Source organism: Buteo buteo, chromosome 12 (assembly GCF_964188355.1).
Source record: "Buteo buteo chromosome 12, bButBut1.hap1.1, whole genome shotgun sequence".
Classification (NCBI taxonomy): domain Eukaryota; kingdom Metazoa; phylum Chordata; class Aves; order Accipitriformes; family Accipitridae; genus Buteo; species Buteo buteo.
The window spans coordinates 8,569,519-8,588,710 of record NC_134182.1 but is presented as its reverse complement, the minus strand read 5'-3'; the positions used below and the strand labels follow the sequence as shown (position 1 = coordinate 8,588,710).

The following is a 19,192-nucleotide window of genomic DNA, read 5'->3' as shown; positions in this document are numbered from 1 at the left end:
GGTGCCTGGCCTTTCTGAAAGTGCACATGTAACAATACCTGATTTCTTGTTTAAAGTCTCACCTGTAGTGGACAGGTTCTGGGAGCTATGATTCAAATCAGTTCATTAGACAAGGACAAAGACCACACCAAAACAGTTGGCTTTAGTTTTATGTTTCATATGTCTTTTTTTCATTGGCTGGAGGAAAGGTGCTGTGTTTCACACATGACATTCTTGCTTTCGGGTTGTGAATCAAATTACTTTCTCTATAAGATTATGGTATGGTAATGTCATTGCCAATGGCCAACTTAGAAATAGTTGGGTATGCATCTCAACATTCTTTAGGAGCCACTGACCTAAAGGTCAGGTCTTTTGCTTTTTAACCTTTTTCTTCTGGAGTGTAAAGTTAACATGTTTTAAACACATTTCCTTGTCATCTTAGAGGATATTCTTTTCTAAAGAGCTAGTTTTTGTGCCATAGGGGGCATGAATCTTAATTCACTTTGGGTGTCATTCTTTGTTTCTTTATGAAGACCCCAGCTGAAGGTACCATTTGCCTGGTACCACATGAGATGTTGAAATAAGTGTAACTTCGACCACTGTCTCAGGCTCCTGCCTGACAATGGCTTGCTCCAGGACAATGGCTTGCTCCAGGACAGAGATACAATTACATATACAGAAATTCAGCAGCTTGCAAAGGCCTTGTAGACAGATCACTTGGGAACAAAGGCTGCCTAATAAACTGTGGTCAGAGGAACTTACTCAGTGGTTCCTTTTTTTGGTTTTGTTATTAAATGAAACACAGCATAGTAATTTTATTTAGGACATTGAATCAAGGCAGGCCATAACTGTTGTAGGTGCTTCCCTAAATCAGGTTTCATTTTCTTTTTTGGCTCACCATCATCCTTCTGAAGAAAGGAAGAAAGATTCTAAGAGTGGTTCAAATCATCTTGCAACGCTGTATCGCATTTCAGATCATTTACACGCACAGTCGAGTCAAGCAAACAGACATTTCAAATTGATCAATGCAGTAATTTAAACAGCAAGAAGAACTGCAAGTTATTTTGTCAGCAGCAGCTTTCTTTATGAGACTGAACAGTGATGCCTTAAAATGGGATGTATCCAGGAAAAGCAAGTTTCCTGAAAATGTTGTAGCCATTACTTTAAAATAATATTATTTAGCCTTCATGCTCTATCCCTTGTGGGTTGTCAATTCCCTAGCAAACTTTCTTTCCAACACATCTTTGATCCTGGTCTCAAAACCCTGACATTTTCACTTTGCAAAGACTCGATACACAATGAACTAGTCAAGAATAAGGGCCAGATGCCCCAAATTGGTGCAGATTGGTACTGCTCCATTGCCCTCCACACTGATTTACAGAAGACAAGGATCTGGCTGAAAGCCTTCCAAACCCTTGGCTGCTTTGCTTTGCTAGTTCGTGTAAACACGTACTTCAATTTTAGTCTTACTTCCTAAGGAAATGGAGTTTATGCAATCGTGCTCTCTCTGTGTGTGTACACACATGTGTGTGTGTGTATGAGTGAGTATTTTTTTGTCCTTTCCCTCAATTACTTTTGAACCTGGCAGTTCAACTCAATCAGACCGGAGGGGGCAGGAGGTTTAAAAGAGACAAATTCCTGCAGACACCATGCTAGTGTTCTTATTGAGGAAAAGGCTAATGGACTGAGTCCTTGTAGCCTTCAGAAAATTTGCACTGGCAAGGATATCTTAGACCTGACTCCATCAGTTCTGGCCCTCCTGAAGTCACTTGCTTACCCAAGTGGGTTTCCCACATCAAAACTTGAGCATCCAAAGCTCAGGCTAGCCCTTTTTAACTGGACCAGTGTTTCTGAAGAGCTTGGTTAGCCTGGTTTTCTCTATTTGCTTCAGAGCATACATATGCTAATTACCTCATCTGGTTGAAATCCTTAATCCTCACCTGGTGTTAATAAGCTTAGCACCACCACTGAAGTTCCTCCCTTTCTTCCAGCTGTTGAGCAAAACAAAATCAGGCACAGCATTTCCCATGGTTTTGTATTCAGTTACACTCATTTTGTTCTGCTCTTGCCAAGGGTCTCAGACAGAGAGATCAGAGGGCAAAGGGGAAATTATGGATGCTAATTCACAAACAACCTCATAAAACTATCCTTATTAGTCCTGTAAAAAAAGCAAGAAAATAAAATGATAACTGCTTCATTGCTGAATCTTTGTGATAAATGAAGTGATCCTTGTGGGGAGGGGTATATAGAGGTAGCAGCCTTCATTGCTTAATAGAGTGATGTATTTAGCAAGAGTGAAAGAAAATGGTGTGAGAAAAAAAGTCTTACCATTTGCCAAAACAAACAAATAAATACATTATCTTTGTCACTGGCAAAAAACTGCACCACAACAAACAAGAAAAAACGAGCTGTTAGTTAAGCTTTGTTTGATAAATATGGGACAGGGAAGTTATGACAAAAGGCAAAAATGGAAGTCTAAAATATACTTGAATAAAATCTGGTCTGGAACTGAACAGTAATCTGGTATGCAAATGATGTATTTATGAGATTCAAAAAGCTGTGGGCTGAAAAGTGTTTTTTTTCCCCTTGAAAACAGGTGGTGTTCTTCAGCAATCTTTTTTATTTACTTCATTTTTTTACTTATGCAAAGAAAAGAAAACACTGAGAGCACCCTGAGCCACAGCAGTACAAAAGGCTCTTTTCCTATGTGCAAGGTAGGTCCTTCTGTATGAAGCAGCAGGTAATGACAAATGAAACCAATGATACTTTCACATCCTGAAGTGCTTTGCTGAATTGGGAATCAACGTCTTATGGAAACAACCTCTGGATCACATGTATTTTTTTAACCTATAGCCACCATTAAGCTAAGACTGTAGCACAAATTTGTCCCCTTCTGGTGACTGATAAGGAAATAGGTGGATGGTGGCCAGCTAGCCACACTGTGATCCCCTCTATTGTACTTACCCCTCTATTGATTTAAGCAAAATGTGAACAGATCTTTCCCTTGCATAGCAAGACTTGCTGACTGCTCATGGTGACCTCATCCATGTGTAGTTATTTTGGCAGACAGTTAAAACTTTTAAAGGGCCAACAAGAATAGTTTTATGAGGCTGTTTGTGAATTAGTATCATTCTTTTGCCCTTTGCTCTTTGGTCTCCTACTTAGCTTGGGCCCCTTGTCAAGTGTTGGACAAAAGGAGCTCAAGTCAGCATAAAACCCTGGGAAGTGCTGTGCCTGCCTTTGCTCCTTGCTACAGCTGTAGGTCTTCTGCTGGTTAATTGGTACAACTTCGTGGATGGAGCTATGCCTGATAATATCAGATGAAGGTGTGGCCCTTCAAAGTATGATGCTAGTTTGTGAGTACTAATTGTCCTATATATTTTGAAACAAACATGAACACAGAGAAAAAAACATGCAATCTATACTGAGGTGTGTCAGGTAAAATTTGACCGAACTGCTCTTTCTGTCCATAGGTACTCAATACTTCTATAGAATTTTCATCATTCTCACTGTACAGAAAGGGAAATTGAGACAGAGGGAGTTGAAATGACTTGTTCAGCCTGATCTGTATGTGTGCAGTTCCTATTTCAGAAAGAAAAAAAAGTTTCAAAATAAAACTGAATGCAAACAAACTGCAGAACAATTATTCTATATCTCTTTTAAAATAAAGAAAAGCATGGGGCAAATGTAGTGCTTCAGCCTCAGAGCTTCCTTGACAGCTGGACATACTTAGGACCTTCATGAGGAAGGTACAGCTGATGCAGGTGCTTGCCTCACCTGAGCTGGGTGCTGAGAAAACCCAGGTTACTTCTTTATTTTGCTGCAGATTTTCTGAGTAACTTTCAGGACCTCTTTTGGTCTAACTCCTCAAACATGGTTTGACATTAAGGATCTTTGCACCAAAATACGTGAGGACATGAATTTTCACCCCCCTGAACCTCAACTCCCCTTAGGTCTAATGGACATAGTTACACAGCTATACCTCACAGGCACGTCATGAGTTCAAATATGTTAAAATACAGTTTTTAGCTTAGATTTGAAACCTACAAAGAATCTCAAATTGATAAGAAATTTGCAGAAGTGAAGGCACAAATTGCCACAGTTGGCCAGCCATGGTTGCATATCTAGGGGTCTTTCATTAGCAAATATCTAAACACATGCTAACAATGCAGGGTTGCTTTGATGTGACTAAGCCCCTTAGGAAAAAATTAAGAATATTTCTCCAGATTATCCAAATTGCTTGGACCAGCAAAACTGAACTATAACTTGTTAAAGTCTGATGAACAAGCTTTCTTGCAAGATGTCCAGTGCTCCCAGGAAGAGGAAGCAGACCTTTTCCTGTTGTGGTGGTCCTTGCAAAGCAAACTAAATGTCATAGCAAAATGGATAGCTTGCATAGCAAAATATATTGCATAGCAAAATGGACTCATTTCTGCAGCAAAACTCCTAGATTCTCTGAAAGGTCTATTTAGATGAGAAAAGATAGGGCTTGAGTGAATTAAAAATACACTGAAGAATGCAATCAGTGCAATGTTATTCATTTTGATATTAAATGAGATTTATTTGACAGTAACACCATATGCTCAGTGGTGCTGTCCACAAGATGACAATTCCATTTTGCAACAACTGTTGAAGTTCAAAAATTGTTTTCATTCGGCTTTGGAATAAAAACAAAAAAGCTTTTCAGTTCTTTATGGAATGGAATTGGACTGAAGTGGCTGATTTCAGATAAAAACTTCAGCCTTTTCTTTTGTGAGGCCTTTTTGCTTCTAATTGGTTCCTTGGTCACCCAACGAGCAGGACTTTGGGGGAAGGCAGGAAGACTGGGGCGTGGATAATCTGTAACTTCTCAGAGGCCCTGATACTATTCAATGGCATTGGTTAAAGTGTCAACCTGCTGAACATATTTCCATCAGCACTACTAGTCAGTTCTTGATACTACTAAGAATTTTTTGTACTGATTAGGCATGATTGTATATGCAAGCTTTGTCAAGGCTGAAACTGGAGCCTTTTTCTGATGGGCAAAAGAGAAGCTGAAGATTTTGGCAACAGGAGAGCTTCGGAACCAGTTGAAGTAAAAATGGCACTAGTTGGGTGCTATTGCTAAAATGTCCAGCACTGTATGCCTCACAATGTCAGTGTTCAAAAACATGAGGATAGGTTTTAAATTCAGTGGATTAGAGGGATGCAGTCTTTTACTTTTTCCACCAGAGGTTTTCTTTCACATTGATTGTAGGTTAAGAAATGTAGGCACAAAAATACGCAAATACCAAAAAATACACAAATACTATTTGTCCATTAAAATTGTGGAAAAATGTTTTCTTTCCCATAGATGTTTGAAAACCTGGGGTTTCATCCAAAATACCTCCAAACTTGAAAACTTCTTGGGGGGGGGAAGGAAAGTTTCGATTAGGAAATGCTGCTATGACACCTTGTGGGGATTAGTTGCCTCAGGTATCCATTTGTGTGAATGGCTGAGCACATTCCCAGCTGACTGACTTCGGCTCTTGCGCACTCCTCCCAGCCTGCATGCGTTTCCTCTCTTGAATGAAGGATGTTGTAGTGCACTGTGGCAGACCTCCCTGAGATGCATCTTGGGAGCTGGTGTTTAGCTGGGAAGTCTAAATCTTTGAGCAGAATGAGGCAGCCAAATTACTATTCCTGTGAGGTATCACAGTAGCATTTCTGATTTGAATTGTTGCTGGTTTTGGCCAAAACCTTTTTGTTTTGAGGATTTTCAGCTCTTCAATGAAAAGTTAAAAATTTGGCAGAAAGTACAAATTGTGACAAAAAAAATTGTTAATGAACGATCTTCTATTGAAAACAATGTTTGACGGGAATGTTTTTTTTTAACCAGCTCTAACAAAAGAGCTATAAACACATCCTTAGAACACTGCAGATAATTAGACATCAGTATTAAGGGAGTTTGCTAATTCTTGTAGAAGTTACATGTCACCAACAAGACTTCAGCTCTTTGGGCTCTCAGTGCTGTCCTTTGCAGGATCGTGCTCTTCCTCGCCTCTCTGATGCACTGATGGTTCACGTAGTCAGGCACAGAGAGCCCTGTTTTCCAGTGTACACGCATGCACATGTGCCAACAAGTTTATAACCAGACCAGTTTGACACTCTTAGCTCTAGCTGTCTCAAAATCAGGCACATATGGTTAATAGGAGGCAGCACCAGTGGAAGAGCTGTATTTGCTTTGAACTGGCAGGTGACAGGAGCAGAAGTATTTGGCAAGAACGAGCCTTCTAGTGGTCGTGTGTGTGTGTGTGTGTGTGTTGCTACTGTTTTCAGTTTCTCAGCAAAGCACATACACAGACGAAAATGACTGTCTGGCCACCACACCATGCTCTGTCCTGACATGGAGCTGGGATGATGCCTGGCCCAATGGCATTAGACAGAGTACACTGTCACCAGTACCCGGGGCAGTCCAGCCCTTGCAGGTGTGGAGAAGGTGTGAAAACTTAGTTTGGCTGGTGGAGAATGTGTGTGCGTGTGTCCTTGCACTGCCTAATAAATATGTTCATCCAATTAAGAGGAACAATGATTCATTAACAAAACAGGTACTAAAAAAATACTCATTTAAGACAATCACTGCTACTTCCTCAGCTTTTCACTTCATTGCTGCTTATGTGAGTAAAAACAACAAACTAAATGGAGACCTTATGAGCACCAGGGACCAATTAATGCCATGTGACTTCCTCCCAGGCTTCCATGAAAATAACTGTATTATAATGGTCTGTGATATTAATATCGGCTTTGGGAAAGTTAGGCAGCAGCTCCATAGGGAAGGATGTAGCATGAGCAAGCACTCTGGAATGTGCAGTATTTGACAGAAGAGAAGTGGTGTCTCTCTATAAGTTGCATCTCTTCTTGCTATTGAAACAGAAAAGTCAGCTGTGAAAATACAAATGCCTGGGGGAATCTGAGAAGTTTTTTTTTTTATAAGGGGATACCTTTCGAGTATCTGTTTGAATAAATTTCAGAGCTTCTCTGCTTTTAATACAACAATTATCAATCTACAGATTAAGTCTAAGGATTAAATTCTGAGGTGATCTTGGGATCCTAAATTTATACAGCCTCAGAGTTCACTTTTCAGGTTTTACTTCCTCACAGCTTAAATAATTTTGAGGATTTGCTTTTAATCTCATGGCTATGTGGAATCTGACCAGATTTTTGCTGTAGAGTATGTGGCTCAGCGCTGTGAAGGAGCGGCACCTCGGCAGATAAAACTGCTGCCTAAAGCCCCTACAGCTAATAAAGCTATGTGGGGATTGCTTTACAAGAAGAACTTATTTTGCTTCTTAGGCTGGCCTTGCTGGTTTGAAATACAGTTCTGCTATTTCAAACTGCATCTGCAGTGAGACATGCAAGAGATGGAATTTATTGCTCTCCTTACACTGGTGATGTACAGATAATGCAGAAAAGCCCTAGGCAGGACCTATGGGTGGCAGTGGAGCCACTCTGAGGTAAAAGTAGCAATGTACCCATCCCAGTCTGCCCCTGGGACCCCACATTTCCTCCCATATTTAGACCCTGGCATATTTACTAGGCACCATGCCTGTATGCTTGTACTGCAGTGATACCATGGGCCATAGCTTTCTCATGCTGGACTTTTCTTGGAGAGACGCACACAGACCCACCCACCCCTGCGCCCAAGGCTGGGCAGTTAAAAGGCAAAAGCACTGAGCAAGACCCACCGGCAAACCAGGGAAGCACCACGTAGCAGTGAGATCGATGGTCCAACAGAGAAAGCAGCAGCCACAGCAGCCTGGGTGATTGCAGCCGTCCAGCTCCCATGTTCCCTGCTGAGCCACATACCTGAACGTAAAGGACATAGAAAATAGTTTAATGTGCATGCCAAGGCACCAAGCGGAAAGAGTACAAGGAAAGCAAGCAGGAGGAGGGCATGGTTTAATGTCTTTCACGATGACTTTGGCCTCAATTTCTGCATCCCCACAGTAGGAATATTAATTCCAAAGATGCATGTTAGTAAGCAAGAGCAGGCAGAGTGAAGGCAGTCTAATAACTGAGCATGAAGTGGGTTAACTGAAAAAGTGGATCTAAATAGCATCACATTTGGAGGAGTGATTTGGGTTAGAGGTTCAGTTCAGCTCAGCATTGGAAAGTTCAGATACTGGTTAAACTTCGGATAAACTTTTGACCCCTTTTTCTTGTAGAAATCAGACTAGAATCATACAAACACAGACTCTCTCATGAGCTTTCCAATACTGCTTGTTTTTGACTGAGCCAGTAATAGAAGAACAGATTTCCTCACGATACTCCTGTATTTCTGCTTCCAAACTCACACAGATTTTCTTTTCTTTTCCAAACCTGAAAAGTTTTTCATTCTATTCCATATAAGGTTTGGATGATAGCTGAGGGCAGGTCCAGCTCTATCCTGACTGATATTCACATCTCTGGGGATAACTGTCATCTTTTCTGGCCTTTTGCCCATGCAGCGTTAAATAATTTCATTAATGACTGGAGAATTAGTCAGTCCAAAGACAGAGAGATTGTATTTTCCAAACATCAACTGTTGCTCTCCTCCTGACCAGAAATGCATGGCCCTGGTGGTCCTCACCCTGGGCAGCTCTGCACTAGCTGACCCCCTAATTTTTTATTCTCTTGCTCCTGATCATCTTCATTTGGAGACTGCCAGCAGCTTTGCTCGCTCTTTATGGTCTTTTCTCTGTGCCCCTGAGTCCTCTCTCTTCATGACTCAGGAACAGCAGCTCCCACCAATTCTATGTGCTTCCCCCCCCCCATTGCTAGCTAAAAAGGGGAAGAGGGAAACATCTTCTGAAAATATCAGCACTTTCCTCAAGCTCACTCAGATCATCTGTTTGCTGATTCCTATCCTGTAGCCTGTGACCTCAGCAGTGCAGGAGTTTTAGTTCTGTTTTCTTCATTGGACTGATTACATTGTCAGCACTTAAAATAAATAGGAATTAATAACAGTAAAATTAATCAACGCTTGGGAGCATAACCACCCGTAGGATTGATGGAATCAACTGGTAGGTGATAATTAGAACCAGCCAGAAGCTTTTTCTCAAAACTTACATGTAAATTTCCTCCATGTTAGAAACCACACATTAAAACACCCTTCCACAGCATGCAGCTTTCCTTGTTCTTTTTTATATCCTCACAGTTTGGCAAGTCCTGTATTGGCCACAAAAACAAACAAGAGTATCCAACCCTCACCAAATATTGCTTTCACATATTTCTGGCTCATCCAAACTTAGAAAGCACCAGAAATACAACTGAGCCTGAACTTCAGAAATTCTCAAGCCTGTTTTTCAGGCCCAAGAGGTGGAGGAAACATATCTGAGCTCTTGGATTCTTTTTCCAAATGGATGTTTCTGTGGTTTCTCTGCCAGCAAGTGCTGCAGTGACTGGGTCTGCGTGCAGACATGAGTATCCCTTGCGCTGCTCTGCCCGCCTGGGTGGGGAATTCAGAGTCAGTGCTCAGCTGGGGGAACCAAGCCCAGCACTATGCTGTGCACCCATCCCTGCAGCCAGAGGCCAAATTCACCTGCCTTGTAGCAGTATTAAATTTATTTAATGATTTCAATTACATCCAAGCTGTGTTTGCCTTCAGAGTAACCCAAGTTGTGTGTTCAACTGCACAAAGGACCAGATTTACCTAAGGGATTCCCTTGATGGAGGTCAGGCATAACGACTAGAAATGGCTTTGATTTTGTGCTTCCTAATATTTTCCTTCCCTTCTTCTTCCTCTCTTTAGATTACAAGGGGCAAGGCTCTGTGCTGCTGCTGTTGACTGGAGCGAGGATTCAAGTCCTGCAGGCAGGAGCAAGATGTGAGCACCCTGACTCAGGAAACAAGTGTAGCAACTTTGCAGTTGTGTGGGGAACAACATCTTCAGAATAACTTGGTGTTGTGGCTTTGATGATTTCTTCAGACACCGTAAGTAGACTGACAAATTGACTTTCAAGTGAAAGGTCATTGAAAAGAATTGTGGATAAAAGCATCTGGATTTACAATTAAAAAGCTACAGAAGTTCAGTTTACAACTCTACTGGGCTCTGTGCGTAGGAGTTTCTATCATATAATTTGGCAGCTTCTTCTGCCTTCTGATTGGGGTTGTAGAAAATAAAAATTCCTTGTGGTTTCTTTATTTTTTTTCTTTTTAAACACAGTGGAGAGTTGTGGTGTTTTGGCAAGTCTGATACAAAGAAATATTGTACTGGCATTGTCTCATATTGTAGGTGACCTCAGGCCTGAACTATACAAGGGAAAAAAATAGGTCTCTGTTGAATAGAGTGCACATGTGCTTGAATCAGATTATAGAGAGAGTGTGAAAAGCAGAGTACACACACACGATACATATAATACTGATGTTGTAGGCTTAAATGCAATGCCCGATTCTCATCTCATCCCACTGGTGCAACTCAGAAGCAGTCTTGTGGTGTTAAAGCTTGCCCTGCTCTGGCGTATGAGGTTCCCTCTGGTATTCCTCTCCCTAAGCCCACGACCTGTGCAAAAGGGCATTTGCAAGGCAATTAGGTGGCTTAGATTACTTAACACGTCCAAATGCACACAACACATGACTCCAGTGGGTGGTTGCCTTTCAGAGTGTTTGTGAGAAGATGTTTATGGATCACATTTCTTTTTTCCTTCTCCCCCTTTCAGGAACTGGGATGGGAACTTTAATCCTGGAAATCCTTACCCATAAAGGCAAACATTGCATGCAGAAAGGCTCCCTCTCTCTGCACCTCCCTGGCACTCTCTCCTCCCTTCCTCTTCTTTGTGGGACATTAAACTAAAGAGAGATTTGTCCCTATCAATATTGACTTGACTGATTTCCCTTTTCCTGACTTCTCTAATCCTGTGGTAGATTTTCTGTGACATTTGTTTCCGGTAGCAGATTCATACAAATGTTCACTCTAGAAACAGAACATTTCCAAACATCCATTAAAAAGCAAAACAGTGTGGTCAAAGAAAATAATGGGGGATGTTTTTCTCCACAGTTTAATTTCAGCAGCTTCCGGTATTTTCTTTTCTTGAAAAAGTAGTTTTTCTCCAGTATGTAAGAGTTTCCTTTCATAAGAAAACAGACTGAATAGAGCTATTATGTAAAACAGTGCACTAAGCCTCCTTGCGTTGTCTTCTTTGCAGGAATTAGTCACCCAATATGGCCCAGAGATAAGATGCCATCCACAGCTACCTGAAAGCCCAGAGTGCAGTTATTAACAGAAGCCTGACAACCTTCAGGCTGGTACCTATGGCGAACCTGAGACAACTGCACTGATTTCTTTCTCACCATCAAAAGGTTGGTTTGTCCTCAAGGAAGAAGACAAGAGGCTGCCCTGGTTTAATTCCAGCTGCTTCTCCTGGTCTTTATGTGACAGGAACAAGTCCTTGGGGCAGAACTCATGCTGCTGGAGGAGAACTGTCCTGGTCACATTGGAAATCTCACACTATTGACAAAGGAAGTGAGGGGAAACATATTCTCAAAGTGCCTCTACTGATGGCAGAAGAAATCTGAGCAGGGTGCTCTACAAATATGAGAGTTAGGGTAGAAGGAGCCTGCCTGCTTCCCCTCTGAAAAATGGGTGCAATGAACTCTCTTGTTCTCTCTGCCTTTGATGCATCCACATTGCACAATATACATTGCGTCTGTACTACACCCAGACTAAGTGAGAGGGGAGAACCGATGACAAATTTTGAAATGTCAGCAAAGAACTGAGGATGATTTTTTTCTTTTTTTTAAACAGTACATCCCCATTTTGTCAGTGAAAAGTGTAAATATGCCCAGAAGTGGGACACTCCCTATTTCAGGGAGCTCGAGCTCCAGCATGCAGGACCTACACTGACAAAGGCAGCAGGGAGAGCACTGAAATGAGAACTGTTAGCATGGGCCTGGCTCCTACATAAAGGAGAGGTCACTGGGTTGATTGTACTTGGGTCAAATGCTGCATGTGGCTGCTACTGCCTACTTCTTACAGTAGACACCGTGCTGCACTCATGGCCAGCGTGAAGGAGGCCTTTGGCTGGTTGTGTACTGGCATGGTGGAGGAACATGCTCTCTGCTCCCCTGTGGAAGAGGTCCACGGGGGGACAAAATTTCCACTACATGCCCAGCAGACAATGGAGAATACAGCCCTCAGAGAGGGCAAGCAAGTGAATCTGGTGGTTACCGAGAGCCGATGGATTTGCTCCACATCCTCCTCTCTGCCAATTTACTGTACACAAACACCGGGCTGAGCCCAGTTTTCTAAGGAAGGTATTAGCTAAATATTACCTTTCTGCTCTAAACCGGCATTGCTGGGAAAAAGATGCTGTCAGTCACAGCTTGTGTAAGCCCTCCTGCAATCCTTACCAACTGTAAATTGACCCTATCCTCAGCATGATGTGTCCACTGGCAGGATGCAAATGAGCTCCAGCACTTAGCACTGGGATTGATTCTCCTGAGCATGAAGTTGCAAAAGTTCCAACTACACCAGAGTGGTGGGAGCATTAGGGCTGCATGCTGGTCCGTGAGACTGACTTAGGGCAGCTGACGATGAGATGCCACAATTTTTTCTATATGCCACGGCTCTGCAGATTTAAATTTAAATCATTGTTGCTATACAGTGATATGCTATAAGGCTATGGCCATGCTTTCATTGAAGACCCCAAATATAAATAAAAATTGCAGTGACTTCAGCAAAAAGAGTTCGTTGGGTTTGGGAATTGCTCCTGGAGACAGAGGTGGCCCCTGGCAGTTTGCAACAGGATTTGGTTGCTGTGGACCCGCGCTGCAATTGGGACCTGCGCGGGAGGGGAATATATGCTAGCATAGGGGCTGGGGGCCTGTCTCCTCTCCCAGCTGCTCTCTCTTTCCCACTGTATTCATGCTGAGCTTCCCACCCCATCCTAGGGGTGGAGAGTCCAGGAAAACACACATCCCACTCACAGGACGAGGGCCACTGAGTGAGCTGGGGAAAGCAGAAGGCATTTGACTGCTTGACTGACTTGCAAACTTAACACTTTTTCCATGCAGAAATAAATTGGAGTATCGCTTAAGTGGACAATTGCTGAGCTTTCTATTTTTGTTCAATTTCTCCCCCTCCCCCTTTTACTAGTTTTCCTTCAACTCTGCTTTCCAATGTCACTGAGTTATTATTATCCAGATCCAAATCTCACAGTTTCACTGAAGGAGAACGTGTATTAAAATACCAGATTTACCAGAAAACATCTGCAACTTGCAAGCCTATTCTATTACTATTATATGAGCAAGCCATTGTAAATTCTTTTAAGTCTGTAACTTATTTCACGTTAACACACTGTGTGTTTTACAACACCATTTCAAAGTTTATGGCCTTTTTTCTTTAGCCGCTTGTTCCAATTGCATCTTATATTTCATCAAATATGGTAAAGAAACCATGAGAATAAATTGATGCTCCATATGAACCCCCATATAAATGGATGTTGCCAAATTGCTGTAAAATGGTTTTCCTTTTTAGCCCTCCAGAATTGTTAGTAGGTTTCTGAGGCCAAATTCTACAGGGAAACGTTATGACCATTTAAGGCCTCCAAACTTTATGCTTCGGTACAAAAGGCCTAAGGGCGAGGATTTAAAATGGATGAAGTGGAGAAATTTGCACTTCCTTAAGAAAACACAGAGCATTTCCTTCCGTGTGTCAGAAATGAAAACAGAAAATACAAACTAATTTGTCAGGAAATTTTCCTTCTATAATTCCCTCTTCAGCCCTTCCCCTCCCGCCCCTCCCTGCTCCCACCACATCCCCGCAAGCCTTATTTTCTCCTCCTTGTTGTCAGCTTTATGGCTGCGGGTCCCAGCTCCAGGAACCGTGATGGACGACGCTCTGCTCTTCACCTCGCGCGCAAGAGCTCGGCTCTAATGTCTCCTCGTGTTCACAGCTTGCTCCTGCCACCCTCTTCCCTGCTCACCTCCCCGCCCGCGCTCACGCCTGCAGACAATCCTTCAGGAGGTAAGTACCGCTCGGGGACACCAGCCTAGCCGCGAATGACGGTTCGTCATTTGGCTCTAATTGGACGCTGGTGTAAAATGAAAAAATACACTTGTCATATTTATGAGTTACTGTGAGTTAATAATACGCTGGGATCCATTAGCTAAAGCACATTTGCTCCAAACATGTGGCTTCAGCTTTTTGTTTTTCATTCAAGCAACATTTTTTCAGATGAAATGCTGTTGCTGTTTTTCTCCCAGGCGCTCAGTAAGCCTCAGGGAGTTACAGCATCAATTATTTTTCTCCTCATATGTGGAACAAAAAGAAAAAAAAGGAGCATCCTAGCCAGAGAAGTTGGAATTATTATCCAAAATAATAATAAAAGAATATCAAAACATCCAGAAATCAAATGCTGCAGCCAGCTGAACAAATGTAGTCAAAATTGAAAACACAAAAAGTCTGCAGAAGATTCTCTCGCAAATAAAACGGGCTCTGTTCTCTCTCTGTATTTTTAGTAATCTCCTGTCCTGCCTGAGCCAATTCTTTTTCTGTTAAAGTCTGTCTACTTGAGTCAATTTTCTTTGACTCTATTTTGATGATAAATTCATTAGTGCCTTGCAGGTGGATTTGCCTGAATTTAAAAACTCCAGAAAGGACAAAAATGACAAGCAAAAATAGAGCATGAACAGAAACTTGTTTTCATACTCTTGCTTCTGAAATGGGTCTGCGTTTACTTGTAATAAAAATCAAGATGTTCATCTTTCTCCTTCTCCCCCTCCGCAATATTTTTTCAGTGCTGAAGATGTCAAGAACAGAATTTACCCTTCCCTTGATGCCATCTTTTTTCCCCCTTCTGTTTCATCACAGCTGCATGGACTCCAGCCAACTCAAACTGTACCTTCGCACTTCACTGCTTAGGACTTTGCTGCACGTTCAATTTGACAAGACTTTTTAATGTAGATAACTGATCAGGCAGACTGAAGTTTCAAACTGGTAACTGCGTTCACAGGGACGCCAGCATTTCACACCTCACTACTTTATCCTTAGGCTGATTTCTCTAAAATCAGGAGTAGGCAGCACAGCAAACTCTATGAAACCCCACTCGCTCTCATTACCTGAGGCTTAATTTGCAACGCCTTGCTTAGAGGAACAGAGCAAGCTCCACCTGCTCTTTGATTCAGGATGCATTTTGCCCACTATTCCCAGGAAACATTTATGGAACATTTTACATATTGTTGCTGCTTTGTTGGTAATGATTTTTCTTTTATTTTATAAGCTTGAATGAAGCAAAAAGCTCCTCCACTGCTGACTCAGCCTCCAAAGCTGCACTTTATATATGTCAAACAACATATATAAATTTATAAGGTGAACAATAGTTGTATTTAAGTACTGATTTAGTAATCATGAACTTCGCTGGCAGTATCCTTTGGAAACTAAATCCATAAATTTTATTAGTATTAAATGTTTCTAATGGGAGTTGACAAATACTTGAACTGAGTTGCTTTTTCTCCACACTTGGCAAAAGGAAAGGGACAAAAATTCCTATTACACAATGAGAAATGCATTAATACTAAACCCCATTCATCTCAGTTTTGTACAAATATAATTTAAGACCTTTTACAACCATTGGTGAAATTACAATGTGCTGTGGGGAAGTTGCAAAAATTTTATGAGAGTAATAAAATTGTCATTGTAATACCATTATAGGGTGCAGGGACAATATAGATATTTGAATTACCTATTGTCCTTATGCCAGGTTGAAAAAGCTACATGCAGGAATTATAGCATGTAATGGAGACAACTGTTGAAACAAACCAGCAAAATGAAATCCAGGACTACTTTAGCTGGCCTAAGACAAATCCTCATTAGAAACCGGGACTCAGAATACCCTTCCCACTTGTGTCAACAACAATGAAATTTAAATGGGTGGACTGTTTTGTATTTGTGTCAACGGTAGCACAGAGACCAACTAATTAAGCAGAGATTATGCATAATAAAATAGTGTTGCATCCAAAAAAATGATGTTTTTAGCTTCTGTGACATATTTCCAAGGGTTTGCACTCAAGCCTGACTGAAGGTAATCATGGTGGTCCCCCCTGCTCATAGCCAAAAAAACTTCTCAGGTAGCTCATGGCAAACCCATGAAATCTTACCTGGGATTAAAATGGTGTTAACTTTCTAGAGGTGAAAATTCCTTTCACTGAAGAATAGTGTTGCTGGGCTATGTCCAGGGAAAGAGCATTGCTTTCTCCCTGCCTGTCCAAGAGACGAACAAAAGGAAAAAAGAGAAGGGAAAACAAGAGAGGCAATTGCAGCCTTGTACGTTAGTAACATTTCACTGGCTGTGTTCTAGAGAGTAATAAAAGAATTGAAATAGTTCAAGCATCTGCCCTTGGCTGAGGGACTTGTAATTATACACTACAGACTCCACTCCCTTGGAACAACTGTCTTTGATTCCTATCTCTTCTTTTATTACAGCTGAAACGCAAAACTCCTGATGAAACCATTACATTTCCATGTGAAATTCACAACTATAAGGGGAAAGCTCTGCAAAGTTGCCAGACTTTTGAAGGGGGGCAGAAACATATGGGCAAAGGTTGTAAAGTTCCCTTCCAAGTTTCAAAGGTCCAACCACTTGGGGCAGCCTGCTCTGGAGTTTCGGGTTTATTCTCCTCCTTTTAGTAAACACATTGGAATGGGAGTAAGAAAGTTAATTATATTTCCTGTTTATTAAGAGTTACCATATTGTGAACACCCAAGGTTCAGCTGATCACTCTCCTTAAAATCACTGACTGTTTAGTCCTCACCAGGATTATGAGAACTGTGGCAAAATCTCCCAGTAGACATTTCCGAACACCCAGAGACTCAGTAAGACTTACTATGCTTTTAATACCCTTTAAGGTTTTCATCCTGACTGCAGATGACACCCTCCTACAGGTGGGAAAGACTCATAAACCTTGCCAGGACCCTCAGAGCAACAACTGGAGCTTGCTCTCTGCCCAAGTCTTCCCCAGAGGAGGTGGGCAGGGAGCATGAAAGAAGAGGCAGAGATGCCAGCTGGTGCTTAGCCCCTCTTTCTGAGCAGGAATCCACAGTCAGGCATCTGCTTTGAAATCCCCAGCAGGGTGCACAGCAAGCGGGAGTCCTGGAAAGTGGGTCCTGGTCAATGAGTGTGCCATTTTGGGTGCTCCTAGGGGGATGACCTGGAGGACTTCACTAGTGGCTTCTGAAAATGCAAGCTGAGATAGTGCTGCTGCCTCTCCTGTGCCTCGCCTGGAGGTGGCAGTGCCAGAATCAGCACTCTCGGGCGAAAGCCACAGCTTCACTGGCCAAGACAAAACATCTAAGGGAGTCGCACCATCCATACACACACACTTGCTATTTTATTGAAAGCAAATTCAGAGCACACCTTTCCATGCTCAGACGGCCTAAGCCTGCCCCCTCAGCTGGGGAAGCTGTTCAGCAGCCTGAGCTCCTGTCACGCTTATTCCCGTGTTTCACACATTGCCAAGAGGCAAGAAGGTATTTCCCTACACTGCAACCTTTTATTTTCTCTCCTTTTTACTCTGGCTAATATGTCTTCTTGGTAACCACAGTATAATAAATTTCATAGAGCATGACCGGCATACTTAGTTCATATTATTCATTTGCAGTCATTTATTTTTTCCAGCTCCTCTTCCCTTCCCGGTCCCCTCTCCCCAGCGCTCACTCTGTGGAATGATAATAATACACACAGAGTGCCGGCTGGCTGAGAAGGACTTGAAAACAACAAGTAAGAGGATCTTTCTGTGCTCACACCTGTTTTAAGATTTGTTATCCTTAAAAAGGAAAGCTGTAGGGATTCACTCTCTTTCTTCCTTGTAGACCCTGGTGGAATATACCATTAAACCACAGGGAGGAGAGAAAGCCTTCAGTGCACTTAAATATACTTATGTCAAATCCATCTCATTCTTCCTGCCTTCTTTCCTCAATCTAGCCACCGTTCCCAAGGGGTGGAGAACATTACAACCCATTCACTTTATATGAATGGGCACAGACAGACTTTTTCACCATTTCGATATGTCTACATTTGCAGGCATATCCTGTAGGCCAACTGAAACAGCCTTAATTTCAATTTACTGTCTCCCTGAGGAACATGCCATTCTCCTGAAAGTGGAAAAACCCCTCAATGGCCATTCCCTGCCCCCCTTCCCTCCACCTCAAGTCAAGATCTGAACTGGAGGGAAAATTTCTCCCAAGATTAATGGACTGCAGTTTTGATGCTTATAACAGGGCACATGATCTTTATTAAACAAGTAATGAACAACTTTCACCAAAGTACTGTATTTGGAAGGTACTCAGTGTTACTGTACACGACTCATCTAAATCCTTTTCCAAGTCCCTGTAGAATGGTGTTATATTAAGAATAAGAAACCGTTCCTCAGTGGTCATTTAACTCTGCCGTGTTTTTCAGCGGTGCTATCAGTAATGACAAAAACAACACTAGTAAGAGAGTAGCCAAGATCTCAGTTTACTAACTTCAGATGCATGCTAGGATCAACTCAGTAAAGCATAAAGGTGAGATGCTCCCACCTTCCTAAGACAAGTATTGGGGGTTACCTATTATTGCAACAAACCATAAACAAAACAGATAACAAATAAAGATTCAATGAACATTGGGAGTATGGAAAAAACACCAGTACCACTTCCCAGGCCTTTGTGGTCATAGCTCTGATTTAGAGCAAACCAGCATGTAGAAATCTGGATTTAGGAGAGGGATATATGTTTCTTTGCAGAAATGCTGATGCCTTACTGTCATTCAGGTGCTGCTGGTACCTAGTATTGCAGGATTTCACTGGGTCTTTGGTAATTGTCTGGAAAAACTGCCAACATAGAAGTCAACATGTAGTATTGCTACGGTGCACAGCTCTGCAAGGTTATAGTTAACCATTTATCATCTAATAGCCATGCCACAAACCCAGTTGTATCTCCCAGTGCTGCAAATACCATGATATTCCAACAGGCTTCTTAGGAAAGTATCAGACACTGGAGCAGACACTGGCCAAACAGTGAGTCATGTTATTACACTGAAACAATTTTAGCTTTGCTGATGTATTGCTGAATACTTAATGTTTTCTGTGCGGTCTCTTTTGGGAGGATGATAGTTCATAGATTGATGGGCTTGGTCTAAGTTATCCAAATGGCCTGACGCTGTAAATTTGTTCACAGAAGCACTGCATTTAAGGCAGCTCTTTCTCGTGTGGTCACATTTGAGGTGTCCAGTTATGAGCAGGC

At 42.0% G+C, this 19,192-nt stretch overlaps 1 long non-coding RNA gene across 2 annotated transcripts in view; it reads right to left on the bottom strand.

The window, feature by feature from the left end:
- LOC142037566 (uncharacterized) overlaps positions 1-19,192 on the bottom strand; it is a 178,921-nt gene that overhangs the window by 33,116 nt on the left and 126,613 nt on the right. The window contains exons 3-4 of one of the 2 annotated variants that reach the window (XR_012652404.1): positions 7,683-7,803; positions 6,722-6,858 (exon numbers count right to left, since the gene is read on the bottom strand). This is a non-coding gene — a long non-coding RNA (uncharacterized LOC142037566). Of the gene's footprint in view, positions 1-6,721; positions 6,859-7,682; positions 7,804-19,192 lie in introns of those variants that run through there. The other variant, XR_012652405.1, reaches the window with a different exon arrangement.